We start from the raw sequence: 12,625 nt of genomic DNA, 5'->3' as shown, positions 1-12,625 counted from the left end.
GGGTTCTGGCACTGCTCGCGGCCGCGTCCCCGGGTCGGGTCGGGGCGGAGGTCGAGGTCGAGGTGGGGTTGGAGCCATGGCGATGGCTGTGGCCATGTCCTGACAGTGGCATCCTCATGCCAGGCCTCCTCCTGGACACAGTGCCGACCGCGTGGCTGCAGCAGCAGGACCTGGCGTTCCTGTCGGGAGGTAGGTGCTGGCAGCCGCGCTGCTGCCCCGCGGGCCAAGGAGGCATTCGGAGGCCCTGTGGATGCCAACAGCTGGGGGTGCGTGGGGCTCGCACGGCCCCGGGGTGCTGCCGGGGAAGCCGCCCTGGCCGGGAGCCACGGGGTGCCGGTGGCATCGCGGCCAGGCGCCCACGGTGCCTCTCCGCGGCGTCGGTGTCGTTGCAGCTTGGTGGAGGTGGCGGTCCATCGAGGCCCCCCGCGCGTGGCGGGCAGCAGCCGCAGTGCCCCACGCCGGGGGCCCCCAGCTGCTCGGGGCAGGAGATCAATAAAGCTGCGTCCTCGCAGGGAAAGTGCCAGCCGTGTGGGGCTCTGTGGGGGGTCTTGCGCCGGCCCCGGCCCTGCCACCCCCCAGATGTGGCCTTGGTGCAGTGTGGCGCTGCCTGGGGACACAGGGGAGTGGAGAGAGCGGGGTGAGGGGGGCCTGGGGGTGACGGGGGCAGTGGGAGCAGCCTGGGGCACTGGGAGCTCTGGGGTGAGTAGGGCCTATGGGGTGGGACTGGGGATGAGAGGGGCCCCAGGGGGAGTAGAGGGACCGAGGGGCAAGTGGGCACAGTGGGGGGCACTGGGAGGTGCCTGGGGGCATATGGGACACTGGGGGGCCTGGGGATACTGGGAGGTGCTTGGGGCGATGGGGGCAGGGGGAGCAGCCTGGGGCCCTGGGGGCACTGGGAGGTGCTTGGGGATACTGCGGACACTGGGGGATACCAGGAGGTGCCTGGGGAAATGAGGGGGCACCCAGAGTTGCCCGGGGAGACCAGGGGGAACTGGAGTGAGAGGGCTGATGGGGTGGGACTAGGACTAGGGCTGGGAGGGGCCCCAGGGGGAGCAGAGGGACCCAGGGGCAAGTGGGGGTGCGGGGAGCACTGGGGCTACTGGGGGGCACTGGGAGGTGCCTGGGGTCACTGGGGACACTGGGAGGCACTGAGAGGGGCCCCGAGGGGGCAGCGGGCAGGGCTGCTCCCCAGGGGCATGGCAGGACCGCGGGTGCGGGGGGGGCGCAGCGCTGGGGCCGGGCACGGGCAGCCCGGTCCCGCGGCGGGGGAGCGGGACTCACCGGTCGCCCCGCACTGCCGGCACGTCCCACCGGTCGCCCCGCACTGCCGGCAAGTCCCCTGCAGCGCGCGCGGCCTGGCCGAGGACGGCGGGCTCGTGACACAGGCCGCGGCGGGGCCGTTGCCAGGGCCGGGGCCGCTCTGAGGCCCGGAGTGCGGGGGCGGGGCCGGGCCGGGGCCGCTCTCGGGGGTGGGGGCGGAGCCGGGAGCTCGGGGGCGGGGCGGTGCCAGGGCGCATGCGCGGGCCGCCGCGTGCGAGAAGCTCAGTTTGGTCTGTCGCGGCTGCCGTCGTTCTGGTGCCTCCGTCCCACTTCCGTCGCCCCGCGTGGCGCTGGGGGCGGGGAGGGCGGCAGCCCCAGCTGAGGAGTGGGGGGGGCTCGGCCGCGGGGGAGGGGACGTGGGGGAGAGCCAGGGCTGGGGCTGCGAGCGGGCCGGGGCAGGGCAAAAAGAGGCCACATCCTGCGGGTTTGGGGGCTGGAGGCTGTGTGTTCGAGCCAAGACCAGGTGCCCAAGCCCTGCGTCTCTGAGCTCAGAAGCAGGGCTGAAGCCCTGTGGTTTTGCATCAGCAGCAGAGGCTTAGCGCGCCATTTTTGCGGTTGGAAGCAGAGGCTAAAGCCTGCGTTTTGGGGGGCCAGAAACAGGGGCTTTCTGTTAGCTGCTTGTGTGGTTGCAAACTGTGAAGACTAAGGCCTGCGTTTTTGGGGCCTGAAATGGAGGCTTAGTTGGCTGGGTTTTATTCTCAAAGCAGAGACCAAGTGCTATGTTTTTGGGTCCAGAAAAGGCGACTAAGTCGTGCGTTTCTGGGACTTGGAAATGGAGGTGAGGCTGACTGTTTTGGGGGGCTACAACCAGAGGCAGAGTGCTGCATTTCTGGACCCACAAATGGAAGCTTAGTCCCTGTTTTCAAGCGCATTCCCCAGTTCTGGAGGCCTGCATTGGGGGGTCCAAAAGAGAGGCTAAGTCCTGTGTTTTGGGGGCCACAAATGGAGGTTCAGTGTGCTGTTTCTGTGCCTGAAAATGGAGACCAAGTCCTGTGTTGTGGGGACTTGGAAACGGAGGTGAGTCTGGCCATTTCCAGCCCCAAAGTGGGGGATGAGGGGGCCCTTTTTGGGGTGGGGGGAGGCAGAGGGCTGGGGGGAAAGGGCAGGGTGTGTGGGCCCTCCCTGAAAGGGGTGTGTGTGTGCAGGGGTCTGCGAGTGCCCCAAGGGCAGGGAGGCTGGCATGCACCAGCCCAAACCTTGCATCTGAGAGTTTCTGGCACAAAAGCAGTTTTTTGGGGAGAAAAACACCAGTAGGCATCATTGGCCAAGTCCACTATTTATGCAACACTCATCCCCTCCTTTCAACCCTAATTAACCAGTTAGCTTACAGGTATTGAATCAAGACTGATCACTGAGTCAGTATCAATTCAACAGACCTAAGCAAACTGCTCAATTAGTTCAATTAGCCAACAGTGATTCAACATATAGAAGCTGATCAGTTAGCATTTACACAATACTTTGAATGCTTACTATTACTTCAGTACCTATAAGGTAACTGGTTATTTAGTAACTAATTAGTCAACAGTGATTCCATACACATAAGGTCATTAGTCAACACTGATTCCATATACATCAGCTAAGGCTTCAGTACTGCTCCACTATTAAAGCAGTGATTGATTTATGGTGCTGTCAGTACTTTCAATAATAACTAACCAGTTAGCTTATAGGTATTGAATCAGTATGAACTAACGAGTCAATATTGATGCCAAGTACACGAGCTCATTGCTCGTCACCATCCCAACACCCCCGCGCTGGTCACTCGCTGACCCCACACAGGGGCTCAGGGCTGCCCCAGCAGGACCCAGTGACCCCCCTGTCCCAGGACAGCAGCTGCTTCCCAGCTGGGTCACTCTCGCGGGGCCCTGCACCAGAGCAGCCCCAGGCTGCGGGGCCGGGCAGCAGCGACTCTGGGCTCTCAGCAGCGTCTCTGCGGCTCCATCTGGCTCGGTCGGTCCCAGCAGCCCCGGCCCCGCCGTTCCCTGGCTCCTGGGGTCCTGCAGGAGGGAAGAGGTGTCCCGTGAGCGCTCGCAGCCCTGTCTGGCTCCGCACCAGGCCCGGTCCAGGGCTCTCCCAGTGGAGGGGCCCCAGCCCAGCGCCGGTGCCAGCAGCCAAGGGGGAACTGGGGGCGGCCCCTGCCCGAGCCCCCCGGGGATCCCATCAGGAGGGGAGAGAGCCAGGCGGTCCCGGTGTGACCCTCCCTGCCTCGGTCTGCTCCGGCGACCCTCAGTATCTCCAGGTCCCCTCCCAGCACACCCAGAGCCCCGTCCCGCCCCTGGTGCCCCCCTCCCCGCTGGTATCTGCTGCTTCTGCTGCTCTTGCTCTTCTGCTCCTGTTGCAGCCGCTACTGCCAGGGCCCGGCTCGCCCTGCCCCGCCCCGCCTCGCTGGTTCCGGTACTGCCCGGGTCCGCCCACGCGCCGTGGGGGCACTGCGGGGCCCGGGCGGTCTCTGGTCCAACACACCTCACCACCCAACAGGGTATGGCTGGAGGGGAAAGCTCCCGGGGCAGCGGCCACTCGCACAGGGCACATGGGAACATCACATTCGCTGTGTGTCACAGACTGCTTCTACCTATACGCAAAAGAGAAGGGGGACTCCTGAGAGTTCCCTGGGACACGCAATGCCTATTCCTAACAACCTACCAGAAATGGAGCCGTCTTATTGAATTAGTCTGTTACAGAAGGAATTAAAAACGTCTGTCTTCACTAAGGGCAAAGACTGGCTCTAGTTTTTGGTGACACTTCCTGTGTGCAGGAAAAAACACAGCTGAAAATTGCACAGTTAGGCTTCATTCCCATACATCAGAGGGGAAAATTGCTCGCCTTTCCACTCCTGGTCCTGAGGTTAGAAATACAAATAACCTGCACCCCACGATGCGGGATTCAATGATGAACGCAATGCCCTTCAAAAGCTTGAGTACTCCAGTTCAACTGACAGAGATCTCTCTCTCTAACAGTGCACACTCAGTTGTGCACGTTTTGCTAATGGCAAAATCTGCAGTCCAAATGATGTTGCCTGAGGAACCTGGACGCAGCTCACATCAGCAAGAAACACTCTTGACAGAGTGCCTGGTCAAGCACAAGAATGTTTTTTGTACAGTCACTGCTTACCTTCAGAGACCAGCAGAGGACAAGGCAGCACCTCACAGTGTTACAGCTCGTATGGCGACTCAGACAAGCGCATCTGGAAGTAGCCGCAGACATATTCGCACAAAGACTCTAGTACTTCAGGCCCTGAGTTCATGTTTATTGTGTGAGACTCATGCGGAGGAGGAAGAAAACCATCTTTATGCAATACTGACAATTCAGTTTGCCACATATGAACAACATTTATTATCTATTAATTACTGATTCTGTATATTAATACCACAAGGTGTACCTTCTCCCTTCACCAGATTCCAGGGGGAAGACAGGGGAAAGAGAAGGGGGGAAACAGGGGTGAAGATGGGGGGAAGAGGGAGGAAAGGGAGGGAAGAGAGAAAAGAAGAAACATAAGGAAGAAAGAGAGAGAAAGGGAAAAAAGAGATTGAGAAAGAGCAAAAGGGAGAAAAAGAGGAGAGAACAGAGAGAAGGAGAGCAACAAGTACAGAGAGAGGAGAGACTGAGACAAAAGAGAAATAGAACGAGAGAATAAGAGAGCAGCACAGAGAGAGGGAGAGACTGGAGACTGGAGAGAGAAGAGAGGGAAAGAGAACAAGTGAGAACAAGGTAGAGAGAGAAAAAGAAAGGAAGGAAGAGGGAGAAAGGAAGAGAAAGTGGTGTCAGAGAGTGAGAGAGCAAAAGGGAAAAAGCAGGAAAAGGAGAAACAGATCGGGGGAGAAAGAGAAGAAAGAAAAGGAGAGAAAGTGAGAAAGAAGGGGAGAGAAAGACAGAAAAAGGGAAAATGGAGAGAGAGAGAGAGAAGGGCAGAGATAGAGACCAAAGACAGAGAAAGAGAAAGGAAGGAAAGAAAGAAGGGAGAAAGAGGGGAGAGAGAGAAGTAAGAAAGGAGGGAGAAAGAAAAAGGGAAAATGGAGAGAAAGAGAAGGGGAGAAAGAGAACAAGAGAGAAAGACAGGAAGAGGAAGGAAGGAAGGGAAAGAAAGAGGAGGGAGAAGGAGAGAAAGAAAGGGACAGAGACAAAGAAAAGCAGATGAGGAAGAAAGGGAGGGGAAAAGAGAAAGTGAAATAGAAACAAGAAGAAACAAAAAGGGAGAGGGAAAGAGGGAAAGAGGGAGAGAGAGAAAGGAAGAGAAGAATAAGCGTTAAAGAAGGAAAGGAAGAAAAAAGGGAAAGTGGGAAAGAAAGGGAGAAAATGAGAAAAAAGGGGGAGATGTAAGAAAAAAGGGAGGCAGAGGGAAAAAGAAAGGAGAGGGATGAAAAGCAAAAGAGGGAAGAGAAAGTGAGGTAAGGAGAAGCAGGGGACGAGTGAGAAAAAAGTGAGAACAAGAGTGAGAAAAGAGAAAGACAAAGTGAGAGAGGAAGAGAATACAGAAGGACAGAGGAAGAGAGCAAGAAAGAGACAGAAGGCAGAGAGAGAAAGAGGGAAAGGTAGAGAGTGACACAGCAGAGACAAGAGAGGAAGAGAAGAGAGAGAAGGAGAGAAAGAGGGAGGAAGGAGGGTGAGAGAAAAAGGGAGAGAGAAGGGAAGAAATGGGATGGGGAAGAGGGAAGGGAGAGGGGGAGGGAAGGAGGGAGAGAGGGAGAGGAAGAGAGCGAGGAAGAGGAGGAGAGAGGAAGGGAGAGAGGAAGAGAGGAACAGAAAAGGAATAGTAGAGAGGAGAGAGAGGAAGATGGAGAGAAAGACGAGGGAAAGGGAGTTGAAGAGAGGAGAGAGGTAAAGGAAAGAAGAGGGTGAGGGATAGAGAAAAGAAAGAAAAAGGAAGAAAGGGAGAGAAATTGAGAAAGAGGGAGGAAGAAGAAAGAAGGATAGAGGGAGAGAAAAAAGAGGGAGGAGGAGTGAGAAAGAAAGCATAACGGAGAAAGAATGAAAAGAAGAGAGAGCAAGAAAGAAAGAAGGAAAATAAGACAGCAAGAAAGAGAAAGGGAAAAGAGAGGGAAAAAGAAAAGTGTGAGAGTGAAAGAGAAAAAGGGGGAGTGGGAGGGAGAGAGAAAAAGAAAAGAGACAAAAAGCAAGAGAGAAAAATGGAGAAAGAAGAGAAAGGGAGTAAGAGGGAGGTAAATATGGAAAAAGGGGAATAAAAGGGAGACAGAAGGAGAAAGAGGAGAGAGAAGGAGTGAAAAAGAATGAGAAAGAGGGAGAGGAGAAAGGGGGAAGAGAGAGGGGAGAAATGGAGAGAGAAAGGGAGTGAGAACAAGACAGGGAAACAGGGAAAGAGAAGGAATAGAGAGGTAGGGAGGGAGAAAAAGACAAAGAAAAAATGAGAGAGAAAGGGAGAAAGAAAGAAGAGAGGAGATAGAGTGAGAGGGAAAGGGAGAAAAAGAAAAGAGAAAGAAAAAAGGAAGACAGGAAAGAAAGAGGGAAAGAAGAGAAAGGGAGAGAAGACAGAAGAGAGAAAGGGAGAGAAAAAGGGAGAAAGAAAACAAAACGGGGAACAGAGGGAAAGGATGAGAAAAGGAGAGATGGAGAGAGGGAAAGAAAGAACAGAGGAGGAGGAAGGGAGAGAAAGAAAGAATGAGGGAAAGGAAGGGAAAGAAAAAAGGAGAAAAAGGGGGAAGAGGGAGAGGGAAGGAGTAGAACAAAAGAGAGAAAGGAAAGAGAGAGGCAAAGAGAGGGAAGAATGAGAAAGAAGGAGTGGTAGATAGGAGAGAAAGGAGAGAAAAGCAAAAGAGAGGAAGTGAGCTAGAGAGACAGAGAGATAAAGAGAAAATCAGAAATAGCATGAGGGAGGAGGGGGGAAGCAGGTGGGGGAAGGGGGGAAGAGAGAGGGGGGAAGAGAGAGGGGGGAAGAGAGAGGGGGGAAGAGAGAGGGGGGAAGAGAGAGGGGGGAAGAGAGAGGGGGGAAGAGAGAGGGGAAGAGAGGGGGGAAGAGGGGGGAAGAGAGAGGGGGGAAGAGAGGGGGGAAGGGGGGAAGAGAGGAGGGGAAGAGGGGGGAAGAGAAAGGGGGAAGAGACGGGGGAAGAGAGAGGAGGAAGAGAGAGAGGGGAAAGGGGAAGAGAGGGGGAAGAGAGAGGGGGAAGAGGAGGGGGAAGAGAGGGGGGGAAGAGGGGGGAGAGGGGGGAAGAGGGGGGGAAGAGAGGGGGAAGAGAGGGGGAAGGGGGGGAAGAGGGGGGGGAGAGAGAGGGGGAAGAGAGAGGGGGAAGAGGGGGGGAAGAGAGAGGGGGGAAGAGGGGGGGAAGAGAGAGGGGGGAAGAGGGGGGAAGAGACGGGGGAAGGGGGGAAGAGAGGGGGGAAAGAGAGGGGGAAAGGGGGGAAGAGAGGGGGGAAAGAGAGGGGGAAGGGGGGAAGAGAGGGGGGAAAGGAGGGGGAAAGGAGGGGGAAGAGGTGGGAAGAGAGAGGGGAAGAGAGGGGGGAAGGGGGGGAAGAGAGGGAGGAAGGGGGAAAGAGCGGGGAAGAGGGGGAAAGAGTGGGGGGAGAAGAGCGGGAGAAGGAGAGGGGAGAAGGGGAAGGAGAGAGAGGAAAAGAGAAGGAGACAAAAAAGTAATGGAGAGAGGGAGAAAGCGAGTAAGAGAGATGAGAAATACAGGACAAAGTAAGAGAAAGAAAAGAGGGAGCTAAGAGAGAGCGACAGAAGGAGACAGAAAAAAGGGAGGGAAGGAAGGAGGGAGAGAGAGAGAGGGAGAAAGAGAGGGACAGAAAAACAGAGGAAGAGAATATGAGAAGGAGAAAGGGAAAAAGAGGGAGTGAGTGAGAGAAAGGCAAAGAGGGAGAGAAGGTGATGGGGAAAGAAGAGAGTGGTAGGAGAGAAGAGAGGAAAGCAAAAGAGAAAGAGGGAGAGAGGGAGAGAAAGAGGGAGAGAAAGAGGGAGGGGAAGTGTGATAGGGAGAGAAGAAAGTGGGAAAGAAAAAGAAAAAAGGGAGGGAGAGGGAGAATGAAAAAGAGACAGGGAGAGGGAGAAAGAGGAAGAAAGGGGGGAAGAGAATAAGAAAAAGAAAGGAGACTGGAAGAGAAGGAGAGAGAGGGAAAGAGAAAGGGACGGAGAAAAAGAAGAAAGGAAGAGAGAAAGTGAGGTAAAGCAAAAGAGAAAGGAGGAGGGAAGGAGTGAGAGTGAGAACAAGAGTGAAAAGAGTGAAAGAGTGAGAGAGGAAGAGAAATACAGAAGGACAGAGGAAGAGAGAGACAAGATGACAGAAAGAAAGGGAGAGAAAGTGGGAGAGAGGAGACAAGTAGACGGAGAGAACAGAATGAGATAAATGAAAGCAAGAGAGGGAGGGAGAGAGAAAGAGGAAGAGAAAGGAAGAGAGAAAGAAAGAGGGAAAGAGAGGGAGAGGGAGAGGAGAGAAGAGAGAACAAGACAGAAAGATGGAGAGAGAGAAAGATGGAGAGAGAAACGAAGAGAGAAAAAGGGAAAAGGGAAAAAGAAGGGGAGAAAGAGCAAAAGAGAAAGAAGAGACTAGAGGGGGGTGAGAGAAGAGGGAGAAAGGGAGAAGGAAAGAGAGGGAGGGAGAAAGGGAGAGAAGAAAAGAGAGAAAGGGTGAAGAAAGAAAGAAGGAAGGAGAGAGGAGGGAAAGGAGAGAAAAAAGAACAAGAGAGACAAAGGGGGAAGAAGAGAGAAAAGAGGAAACAAGAGAGGCAAACGGAGAGACAGAAAGAGAGGATGGGCAGATATGAGAGAAAAGCAAAAAAGAGAAAGTGAGGTAGAGAAAGAGAGGGAGAGAGAAAGAAAAAGTAAGAAAGAAAGACAATGAGAAGAGAGAAAGTGAGACAAGAAGAGAAATGCAGAAGGAGACAGGTAGAGAAAGTAAGAGAAACAGAAGACAGAAGGAGACAAAAAGAGAGAGGCAGAGAACAGAGAGAGAGAAGAGAGAAGGGAGAAAGTGAGTGAGGGAGAGAAAGTGAAAGAGAAAGAAGGAAAAAGAGGGAAAGAGGCAAAGAGAGGGAAAGAGAGGGGAAAGAAGGCAAGAGAGAGAGGAGAGGAAGGCAGAGGAGAGAGAGAGAGAGAGAGAGCAAGAAGAGAACAAGGGACGGAGAGGAACCACGGAGAGGATTTCGCAGCAGCCTGTTGCTTACTGCAGCCATTGCCAACCTTGAGCAATTCCTGCGGTGAGAAGCAGCTCCCCGAGTCTGACCTTGGAGACACAAGAGCAGCTGCAGGAGCTCACAGGTGAGTGGCAGCTTCCCAGGAAGGGGCAGCAGATGAGGCCGTGGCCACAGCACTGTCTGGCAGGCTGCAGCGGCCACCCAGCTCCTGGGGAGCATCGCCCGCATTTTCCTGGGGGGACTCCAGATGAGCGGCACCTCTGCTCGGGGACCTCTGCAGCAGGGAAAAGGAGCCCAGGTTAGGTGCAATGCCCTGCTAGGCTTTGCCGCTCTCCTGTCACTCCGGCTCAACCCAGCCAGGCACTGCCGTGTCTTTCAAATGCTTCTAGGTCAGTGTCTCAGCTCCAATAGTCGGAGTTAACATCCAAAAGAGAAAGGCCAGGGCACATTCAGAGCCCCACTTCCTCTACACTTACTGCTAACAGGCTTTGATTTCCTCCCCATCCCAAATACACTGGGAGCTCCCCTGCTGTAGCATGGATTTGTGAAGCCACTTAGGGCATTCTTCCGAATCTAGAGAAACGGCAAACTTGAGCTCATTTGCCTGGTGATCAACTGAACTGCTGAGCTACCCCACAGGCAGTTTTGCCCTACCCAGGCAACGGCAGTGATCCTCGCGAGCTGGAGCATGATCATGACCCTTTTCACCAGTGCTTTGGTGCTCTCTGCTGCTGCTGCTGCTGGAGGAGGTAAATCCCTCTGCAAGCCGGGGCTCCATCAAGGTCCAGTAATAAGGACCGGGAGCCAAGATGCCTGTTAAGGCTGCCAGATGCAGCCAACACACAGCCAACCGCAGCTTGCGTTTTTCAGAAAGCACCCAGAGTGCACTGGCAGCCCCAGAACAAGGATTTGAACGGCCAGCAAAGGCTAACGTACCCAGGAGCAACGAAGCCGCACCCCTCAGCCTGGAGCTTTGGGAACAGGTGAGGAAGAGCAATGCTGGCTCCTTGCTCTTCAAAAGCTCTCAGGGAGGAGAAAAGGGACCTTTCTGCAATTGCAATGCTACTTGCAAAGACAGCAAGTACTGTCAGCCACAAGCCTTCACTCCTCAATTCTAGAGTAAAAGACCTCCCTTGAGCACACAAAGATGGGGCACAAAGGGCACGTGAAGAGGCAGCCTGAATCCCAAAGGCTGCAATAATCCTCTTTGGGAAATCTTCCCAGGTTGAAAAGTTTGTATATCCTGACGCGACTGCTGCAATGAAAACACAATCACACAAAACATCAGCCAGCCAAAGAAATGAAAAAGTTACCCCGCACACAACGAGAGGAGGGACGGAGCATCTCCCTGGCTCCCAGCAGAGTTCGGCTTGGCGCACACCTCACGTGGCTACTGAACTCCCCGAGGTAAATACGCAGCGTGGAATCACACAACAGCAGGCAGCGATCAACAGTTTCCACTAAGGCCACTGAGCCCCAAACGCCGACGATCCCAAACCTGGAGCGGATGAGCCGACCTTCAGGTCCCTTCGGGTCAGTACTGCTCCGCACACCTGCACTCAGCCTTACCGTAGCCAGGGCTTCCCACGCAGTTATCTGTAACACATCCCTCCAGAGGTGACCGTCCGTCCAGGGACCCTAGAGAGATGCTGGGCGGTGAGGGCAACACTGCCTCTGTAAAACAGAAATCACGGCCCCATCTCACCATTTCCGAACCCCAAGATAAGAGCTGGGCAGCTCTCTGCCCCTCCATCCTCCCGACCACCGTGACAGGGATGCAAGCGGCAGCTCAGACCGCACTGACAGCTTCTCGTTCACAGCAAAGGTGGCGACGTACAGCTCACGAGCGCAAGAGAAGCAGCAGCACTCCTGTCGCAGCACATCACTGTTCTAAGCTGTGGGTAAAAACCCAAGTGCCGGCTCTGCAGGGCATCAGGGACCGCTCCCGCACCGGCTGCCCCGAGGCGACACACTGTGTCTCTCCGGCGCTGCATGGAGCAGAACAGATTGATCCGTGCAGGCAGCAGTTGGTCACTGCTGATTTCTGACCAGCTCTGAGGAGGTGGAGACCACAGAGCCTTCAGGAAGCACTGCTGCCCCACTTAATCCATGGCTGCAAATGAACAGGAGGCAGAGCGGTTTAAACCCAAGTGGCCCTTCAAAAACCCTCCCAGGGCTTCAGGTCACCCTGCAGAGGCTCCGCTGCAAAGCTGATGAAAGAGGAAGCAAGGAGAACCATGGGGTGATGGCAGGGAAGGATAGGAGCAGCCCCTGGGACCACTGAGAACGGCTCCCAAAGGATCTTCCCATCCCTTGGCACAGCCTCCTGTCCTTGCCTGCACACCCTGTGTCCGACAGTCTTGCAACCAGGAGAGGAGGAAAGTGCTGCCAACTCCACCCCACAGAAACTCCAACTGTTGCTGTGGTGGGAAGGGAAAACCGTCTGGCATGCGATTGCTGACAACATAACAAGTTAGTAGGACTGCTCTTAATTACCTGCAGCATTAGGCACACAGGCAAAGAGTGCTCAGAAGTCATGCTTCAAATCAGCCTGCATATACAGAGTGTTTTGTGAGAAACTAAAGCTAAATGAAAACTGCATAAGCATGCATCCAGTGTCTTTTGATCAGTAAGCACGTGTGGAATTGCACGTTGTATTGAATGGAAGCAGATCGCTGCCTGTGTAACAGTAACCCCAGATTCAACCTACGAGGATCAGAAAAGGCTCCAGGTAGCAGCCGGACAGCACCAGGAGCAGGCAGCTCAGATCAAACCAGAAAGCCATCACGGGGGGTGAAATGCAAAGTGAATTAAGCAAAGCCCATCACAACACACGCGCACACACAGTTGGATTCATGCATCACCGGTGCCAAGGCTACAGCACAAATGTCACTCCCCAGCACCATTTTGTTAAAGCACCTGGAAAAGTGCAGCGAGCTGCAGCCCTGCTCCTTTGACTCACAGAGCATCAGCGGGCCCAACAGGAAGCCTACTGCCAGGCTTTAATCTGTACTACATTTAACATTATTAAATACATGAAAGGATGCACCAGGAACAAGCAAATCACAAGAAATGCTGTGCATTTGTCTGAAAGGAAAGAGCACTGGGGGTTTTAATCAGCATAAGCCATAACAACCCTTCCACACTCAGCAGAAATGGGCATCACTAAAACCAAACCCTGACAGAGGGCAGTGAAGGAGCACCGCAAGCTCTGCAGCAAGTCCCAGCT

General features: G+C 54.6%; 2 long non-coding RNA genes across 2 annotated transcripts; both read right to left on the bottom strand.

The window, feature by feature from the left end:
* Positions 1–3,262: 3,262 nt before the first annotated feature.
* On the bottom strand, positions 3,263–5,457 carry LOC135328354 (uncharacterized). The gene is made up of 3 exons (XR_010389189.1): positions 4,429–5,457; positions 3,781–3,889; positions 3,263–3,314 (listed from the first exon to the last, which is right to left on the bottom strand). It is a non-coding gene; the product is annotated as an uncharacterized LOC135328354 (long non-coding RNA).
* A 5,043-nt stretch (positions 5,458–10,500) lies between these two features.
* Positions 10,501–11,121, bottom strand: LOC135328353 (uncharacterized). Its single transcript, XR_010389188.1, has 2 exons — positions 10,966–11,121; positions 10,501–10,894 (listed from the first exon to the last, which is right to left on the bottom strand). It is a non-coding gene; the product is annotated as an uncharacterized LOC135328353 (long non-coding RNA).
* Positions 11,122–12,625: the final 1,504 nt, after the last annotated feature.

The sequence above is a fragment of the Dromaius novaehollandiae genome, chromosome 4 (genome assembly GCF_036370855.1).
Source record: "Dromaius novaehollandiae isolate bDroNov1 chromosome 4, bDroNov1.hap1, whole genome shotgun sequence".
Classification (NCBI taxonomy): Eukaryota; Metazoa; Chordata; class Aves; order Casuariiformes; family Dromaiidae; genus Dromaius; species Dromaius novaehollandiae.
The sequence above is the reverse complement of the archived record's forward strand: the minus strand, read 5'-3'. Positions and strand labels throughout refer to the sequence as shown.